Source organism: Sitophilus oryzae, unplaced genomic scaffold, assembly GCF_002938485.1.
Source record: "Sitophilus oryzae breed Bouriz unplaced genomic scaffold, Soryzae_2.0 scaffold_1974_pilon_pilon, whole genome shotgun sequence".
In the NCBI taxonomy this organism is placed as follows: Eukaryota; Metazoa; Arthropoda; class Insecta; order Coleoptera; family Curculionidae; genus Sitophilus; species Sitophilus oryzae.
The window spans coordinates 3290332-3299212 of record NW_022146695.1 but is presented as its reverse complement, the minus strand read 5'-3'; the positions used below and the strand labels follow the sequence as shown (position 1 = coordinate 3299212).

General features: G+C 33.4%; 1 pseudogene; it reads right to left on the bottom strand.

Moving 5' to 3' along the window:
* Positions 1 to 1166: 1166 nt before the first annotated feature.
* Positions 1167 to 7513, bottom strand: LOC115883675 (annotated as a pseudogene).
* Between the last annotated feature and the right edge of the window lie 1368 nt (positions 7514 to 8881).

Here is an 8881-nt window from a genome sequence, read left to right as displayed (position 1 = left end):
AGAAAAACTCTTTCAACTATTTAACAAAAAAAAACTACAACAATACAAAAGAAATAAAAAACAAAATAACGAGCACAACTTAATATTGTCTAAAAAAACTATTAATTCTGTACTACTACGACGAGGAGCACCATTAAGGTTTCTAAAATCGAATTAAGTTTTGCCCCTTGGCTTTATCGGTACTCCTTAAATCTGAATGTCATATACACGAAATAGTTTAAAACAAGAGTTTTAAACATATTTTCGACTTATTTGGAGTTACAATCTTCTTTAAAACCATAAAAAACTGTTTTAAACAATAAAAAACATGTTTTGTTTAAAAAAAATTCAGCACTGTTTGAAACTATTTAAAACTGTTAAGAATTTAAAGTTTATTTCAGAATTTTTAAGAGATCTGAGATATAGTAAATTTTTCAAAAATATTTCTCTTCTGATGACAATTTGACAACAATGCTGTCTGAAATGTACGCACATTCTCGATGACGTACAACGGTTTTTAATTTGTATGACCTTTACCTCAAAAATCTTAACATTAGCCTAAATCCTAAGAAATATGGGATATTTTATATTCTTAAGATTAATGCTAATTATCAAATAATTAGCATTAATCTTAAGAATATTTGCGCGACAATACATGACAGTGACAGTTGTTGTCTTGTCAGTTTAATTCCCAGGTAATTTTATTTTCTGGAAATGACGATCACTAGTCGAAATTCTCCTTGTCGAAATGCTCCCCTACTCGTTGAACAAACATCAATAACGTTTTTTTGAATGTGGTAGACAATAATTCGATGATAACATAGCTTATTCAGTACCCTACTGGATATTTCTATAGTGGGTATCTATGATATCTCTATAGCAAAAAAGTGATTTTTTTCTCTATAGCTGCATCTTCATACTTTCTGCCCTCTACTTATGTATATAAGTCATAGACAAAAATCTCTGAAGATGCTAGAAAAAATTTCCACAAAACAATAAGCCCTATAAGATATACAGGGTGGTCCGAACTGTATTCCGGAAACTTTGGCAGCATATTCTGCAGATAAAAATAAGAAAAAAAGGTCTTATAAATGTATGTCCTAAAATGCTTAGTTTCAGAGATACAGGGTGTAGAGGTTTCATTTTTATTTCGATTTTTTCCAAATAATTTCTGTAAGTAACGTCAATACTTGGATGAAAATTGGTAAAAAAACTGGGTATTGAGTAAGCTGTGATTTTAAATCATTCAACTCCTTATAAGTTTATTCATACTAACCTCTTCGAAAATTTGCGGTGTATATTTTGGCGGTACCGGTAACGTGTGCACTTTATTGGCCGATTCTTTGACGGTAGGTGGCAGCACGTTTACAAACCTACCGGTATTGTAATTGCACTCCAGAGTGTAACTCTTTATAATACCCGTAATGGAGAGGACCGCCACTCTGCCTGATCCTGCCCTGCTCATGCCGTCACGCTTATCCCTGTGAAACAAAAACAATTTGTGGATGAACCCCGCTGATATACAGTGTACGTCGAAAAATTCGCAATATCTGTTTTTTTATTATCAATTCTAAATAACGCAAAAGATCATCGAGGCTGTTAGAGCCATGCGTACGAATCCTTATTCGTACTCATGCCTATCTATGATATTTTGTAACCAAACAAATCCAAGTGATGATTCAATGCGCGTCCCTGAGTTTCTCTTGGGTAGAGACAAACACTGTGGTGGCCTACGTTCCTTGTCTGTCTTATAAAGTTGACAATTATTCCATAAACTGAGAAGTTATTAAAAATATAATCGGAGTTCTAACATCAGAAGTGGCATATTACCCCGTAATAAAGTGCTCATTGGACGATGGCTGAACAAACAATATATGAAGTAAGTACAATGCAAACGTGTGTAGTCCTATGTTGTATCTTGATTGCATATATAAATAATATAGTTTTGCTGACGCTGGGAAAATTTCTTATAAAATTTAAGAAGTACAAGTATAATTCATTATTTCAGGCATTTTGAACTTCTAGAGTATCAAAGTATATTTTATGGTAAAGAATCTCAAGTTTTTTCATAAGTTTATTGTTAAAAATGTACGATTTACCCCTAGATCATATATACTTACGTGAATAAATCAATTAATAAGTTATAGCATTAAAAAATATGTCTCCAAGATCACGACATGCCATTTTCAAACTTTCTTTATTGCACTTATGAAACGTTCAATTGGTTTGTCTTTTCCGAGGACCTTACTTTGCGCAGGCGCATTAAAAGTTGCACGTATTACCAAAATAATCACAATTTTACGTCTTAGAAAGTACAAATTATACATTGTTATGGAAACCAACTTTTCATTGTCATCATATTGTCATAATCTTGTCATAATCTTATATCTATTGTGTAACGACGCGACGCTTGTCTTTTGCGTTTTTTATTTTAAAAATTGTATTAATTACTCTTTTATCGACCGCTTTTATATAGCCAAGAATGCAAATATGTTCAGTGAGAAGTTAATTTTAAGTTAGTGCAGTAATTATATTTCTATTTTTTTTTCGTTGGACTTTCTAAATACTTGTAAAAATGACTAGAAAGTGTTTAGTGTGTGAAAGTTCTAATATAAAGGTCCCCGAATTATCTTTTCATAGGCAAGTAAAGTATTCAGTTGTTCTTTTATTTATATTAAGTCACGTGCATACTTTCTGGTTAGATTTCCAAAGAATATTGATATTCGTATGGAGTGGCTAAATGTATTTTTTATATAATTTAATTTTTGTGATAGTAAACATTCAATTTATTGTTCAAATATAAGCATTTTACAAATTAAATTTTTTAAATTAATGTTCAAATTTGGCGCGCGGACGATAGGTCCTCCTCAAGGATAGATAGAGTAGAAGCACCGCGTGTGCAACAAAAAAGATAAATGGAAGTCGTTGATACGTTTGCGACAGTTTCCATAGTGATTTACTTATCCACGTAAGTATATATGATCTAGGGATTTACCTGGAAAAAACTGGTATATGCGCCTAAAATTATAAATTGTAAGACAATCAAAATGAACAAAGGACTAACATACCTACATGAATGTAATAAAAACGGAACTCGTTCAATTAATAATTTCAGGATGTACTTAAAATTTTTTAAATAATATGAACTGATATCAGACACCCCCTAAATTAAGGAAGGAGCATATCAAAATTCTTAGATCCACCGCGATGGGACTCAAATATGGCCGACTTAAATTCCGGTTTATCAGTGCCGTTCTAATTTTATTTAAAAAGTGTAAAACTATGATGTAGGGTAGACTCAATAATTTGTTGTTTTATTTTACGTTGTGAATAAATGTGGTATTTATTAAAATTGTTATAAAAATATATAATTCTAATAAAAATAGATAAGTTATAATAATTATTTATTAATACAAACATCCGATAGGTATGCTACTGAAGCAGGTAAGTCAAACTGACGTATCTAAATTCTTTGACATCTAATCTTTGATAAGTAGTAAACTACCGCACGCTACACAACCAACTATTTTACAGTCTTTTTCGATAAATCGTAATAGTGTCACTGTTAGTTTAAGTTTTCCATCTAGATTTACTACATTTATACAACTATCAGTAGTAGAATAAATAATAAATAACATCAAATAAGCTCAATAAAGACTGACAAATCCACAAAATTTCAAATCCAATTCAAATGTGTCAAATGAATCGTCAAACAGAACTGTCAAGGATCCCCACCTTAGAGTCCTTTTTCCGCCCACCATATAACTACGTGGATAGCATTATACTCCTTCCTTAATCTTTTTATTCAAAGCCTAAAACGCATATTTGACAAATAACAATGACGTAATATTGAAAAATCGTTACAGTAAGTGTGTTATCGTGTCGTTTAAATATAAGCAACAATATTACTAATCTACAGTTATAATTACCTGAGATACATGTTCCTCTCCGTAAAATTGCACGCCTGAAAATGAAAGTGGTGATTGTTGAGCCCCATCAGCTTCGGCAACAGCATACACTCCACCCTCCTTTCCAAATCGTCGAAATGGTTGCCGTACATAAAGATCCCCTTCTTGGAGGCGTGCCCGTGCATGTCCAGGTACAGGAACAGTCCGGACTCGTTCCGATTCACGTCCCCCGCCACGTTCTCGAACTTGATCTCGGCCTTGCTCTCCGACGGGATCAGCTTGCAGCCGCACTGCCTGCAGAAGTTGTGCCCTGCGGAATGACGAGACGCTAGATTAAAAAGTGGGTACGAGTGTGGAGATGCCCGGCATCGTTTTTCCAGCTGCACGATGCTGGCCTACACTTGGTGCACCAGGTGCTCGCCGGAGGAGGGTTGGGCGCGGCTCCGCCGGGGTCCTCGCCTTCGCTCAGCGACATGGTGGAGAGGCGGTTCACGTTGTCGTTTTTCGCCGGCGGGGGCGATGGGCGGCTGCTTCTGGCAGTTGTCGCATTTGATGATCTTGTCCTCTTTCTCCGCGCCGAAGTGGTAATACCTGAAAAATACATCCGGTACAGACGTAGAGAAGCGTTTGATTCACAGTATTAACTAATAATTTTATCAAATAACCCATGTAAAGTCTATACAACAAGAGAACGGAACCATTTCGACAAACAACATGCAGAATTAGTAGACTTCAAATTATATAGGGTGTTTCAAAAAACATGTGCCATCTCTGGTGGGGAGATTCCTCACGTAAAAATAAGATTTATTTTTCATAAACATAGGTCCAATTCTGCTTTGTTTCGTAGCTTCGATGTTTGGTGTTTTAAGCTTGACTTTCATGCATCCGTTGTCCGACGATACGGTGTTAATTTTATTGGTTGAATTTAAAGACTTCGATTGGTTAGAAAATTACGCAGTTTTTAAATTTATTGCATTTTCATGCCTCCGTTCATCGGCCATACGATTTGCTTGTGATTGGTGTCATTTTATATTTTCATTTCCATAACGATTTCGCTGTTTTACTTATAGTCTAAGAGCTAGCAACGTTTTCGAGAGAGAATTTTAAGAAAGCTGGTTTTTTAATATATCTTTTGCTATGCTCTCCTGAACAGACTGCGGACCGTCTGGCTGCCGGTAGACGTTGCGTTTACTACGGCGCATCGTATCTGTATTCAACTGTTCACTACTCCGCATCACAAATTCGCCATGTATTTCAGGAACTAAGGAGGCTAGGACAAGCCTATGTGTAGCATATTTAGTTTCATAAAAGAGTAGCAAAGTAATGTGAAAATCGCATCATTTTATCTCTACTCATGAACGAGAAATCCCATAAAACACACAAAAATGGGATAGGTAGTCTGTACAGATGTGATGCGCTGCAGTGAACCGCAGTAGTCTACCGGAAGCCAGACGGCCGCCCGCATTTTGGTCAGGAGAGCACAAGAAAGTATAGTAAAAGATATATTTGACCAGCTTTCTTAAAATTCTCGATTCCCGACGGTGCTAGCTCTTGTATTTTTATACTTTTATTAAGGTTAGATTAAATTTGTCAAAAAAGTGTCAAAACGTCCGTTATCGTACGATCTTTCTCCGTTGACGTGCTGGAGTAAAAATTTACAGATGAAAAGTGTCGTGTAGTGAAAACGCTATGACCAATCAGAGCATGAAAATCAAGCTTTACTGTTTAACAATAAACTTAATAAACAGAATTTTAAATAAAAAGTTCTTCTGCTCCTTCCCATTATTCAAGATTTAGACATCAAAAATAAATTTACAGCTTTGAAATAAACCCAAAACTTACCTAATTAAAGCTCTAGCAGCATAAATCGAAGGATGCTCATCGAAATCAGGATTCAAATAGATCCTATTCAAGTTCACTCCTTTTCGTATCAGTTCTATAGTGTCCCCTAGCCACCCCGTCCGGGTTAAGAAAGGGAATAAGTTTGAACACATACAATTTTCTCAAATACTGAGCCTGAAGATCGTCCCGATTTAACAGCATATTCAAGAAACCATTAAAGACAAAGGAAGATGGAGTTTCACCAGGATGTACCCTTGCCGACATGAATATAACCTTTATTGAAAAAATACATATGAAATTTTTTTTATTCAAATTTTAAGATCGGTAAGTATGTAACCTTTTACCAACAAACTTATGGGGCCTTGGAACAGTTTTATCCATAAACAAATTCTTCAATCTCTCCTCTCTTTCCATTGTTATTCCATGATATGAGGTTATGGTTATTAAGTCAATATTCCTACCTTCTAAAGATTCACAAACCGTTTCATGCACATAATAAATATCGTCCTCACATGTTGGTTGTATGGTAAAATATTTACTATCAATATTTACAAGCATTTTTTGGAGATCAGTATATGAGAATGGATATGTAAAAAGCAAAGTATGTACAACTGTCTGCATTCTCTGAGATACGGAATTTAAAAGATAACGTAAAATATCTTCAACTAACTAAAAAATGTATATACATTTGAAGAATGAATTAAAAATGATGCTTAATATACAACTTACATTATATACAGGCTTATCTTGGATTCTTTCCCATTTAGGTTTACCTGGCAACACTCTGAATACTGGGGCCATGCCTTGACTATACATTTTTTCCCTGTCTATTTAAGTCTACTAAGTTAAGTCGAACCAATAGACCAGGTCTAGGAGCTAAAAAGTCCATATATAATATAAAGAAAGCCTAAACACACATCATACCTTTAATAGAAAAATAAAACCATGTTCTGTTCCCATTTTCGAATTCAGTCCCGTAACAATCGAGGGTTTGGTCCATATATTAAATTCTGCATCTACTAATTCTATTGTCAGTAACTTATTGTTTGAGCTTTGTTTACAAACGGCTTAAATAATAAAATAAATGAGTCATTTAGAGTATCTCTCAGATTCATCCTTACCAGATTCATTTTGTGGAACGAGTTCAACTTTTGACAGATTAGCTGAATCAAAGTCATTATAGAACACAAATTGGGAGCAATGGATACCGTCCATAACTTGATTAAAATATATTATTGCACATACTCAATAGGAGATATCGCCTAAAAATTCATAAATATTCTTTGTTCCAGCGAAATTACACAGCCATATTAACATGACAATAAATTGATTTGACCTAGAAAACATTTTCCAGGCAAAAAGGGGCACAAAGCAGCCCTCGCGTAGGTAAATCAAACAGAAAATTACATGATATTGCTGGAATCAAATTAAATTTAAAAAATATATAGATTTCATTAGGCTTTATCAATGTAAACAAAAAATTGACACCATATCAGCTGTTTTTATATACAGTTTTGGAATTGATATAATTATCCTAATTAACAATTGCATGACATGCATCTTAAATTAAACGTATCACATAATAATCAAAATTAGGAACAAACCTTGTTTTTAAATTGACAAAAACTTCTTTACAAAACACAAAAAAATACTTTCATCTTGTCATCGCGATTGCGTCAGTGTTTGTCAGGCACGGCCATTTTGATTCTAATTTATTTTTAATCAAATTTCTAAAATATTGGCAGGAAAACTACATTCTAAATTTGTGTCATATGTAATTATTTTTTTAAGAGAAAAATTATATCACAAAATAAAACTTGTATGATTAGGTTACGTTTTAAATTTTAATATAGAATACTGTAATATTGACACTTAGCTATTTAACTATAGAGGGCATTTTAGCATATTGTTTAGTATTGTTTATTTAGTTGCATAAATATTAAAAAACTTCAAATTTGAAAGATAAGCCAAAACGCGCAAAATTACAAATATATTTTAATAATACTATATTCAAATGATTCAAAGTACGGTATACAATTATAAATCTTTTATAGTTATAAATGACCAACATTTTTCTCTTTTAGGTACTTTGGTAGCTGTAAGTCAGCCTTTCGCAAGTGTAATATCTCAAATAATTTATGTTCTAGCACAGGGAATTCTCTATATTTTTGGTTTTCTATCTCCGATATTTGTGATACTGAGTTATTTTATGCTTTTATGGATACAGCTGGTGTTATTCCCTATACAGTTAGCTATATACTTACTGTTAAGTCCTCTGAGAATGATTATTTTATGATAAAAACAGCAGCGGTGTTTTATGTTATACTTTTTCTCCGGAAAGCGTATATGATTTACTTAACTCCTTGTACATTAACACTATAAGAAGGCATACTACATTAAATAGACTAGATTTTTAAACCTGTAGTATTATTATTAACAGGGGCGGATCCAGGATTGTGAAAGGGGGAGGGGGGAGGGGGGGCTAGAAACAAAATTTAACTCAAAGTACATACTCCAGAGTCGTTTGTGACAAAGAATTAATAATATCGTATTACTTCGCTGAACCTAAACAATTCGATTTAATGAGTTTCGATGTATATATGGTTTGATTTAATGATGCCATTCTGCCGAAACTGTGATACTGTTGTAATGGGTTTTCAAATTCCTATTAGCTAATAGTAAATTTAAGTATACAGGGTCGGTCATAAAGTTGTGTCACATCAAACTTTCTTTTTTAAAATGAAACCCCCTGTATATTATTGCATATTTTAATTATTCCTTCAATTTTAAGCAATAATCATAATACACAATTACATAAATTGAAGAATTGAAATGTTAAACGAAAATTTTGTAATTTCCAGACTTGGTATAATCTCATTTTATACATCTATAAATGCTAACTTGAGAACTAATGTCAAATATTATTAAGTATCACAGTTTCGGCAGAATGGCATCGTTAAATGAAACTGAACATATCGTAATTAATTAAATCAAATTGTTTGATAATATTTTCAAAAATCAATAACTCGGAAACGGTTGGTTTGAGGTACGTTGTGTGTATTTTGATTTTTGCTTAGAATTGTAGGAAGAACCGAAATGCAATAATATACAGGGGGTTCTATTTAAAAAAAATGAAACTTTGGTGTGCCACG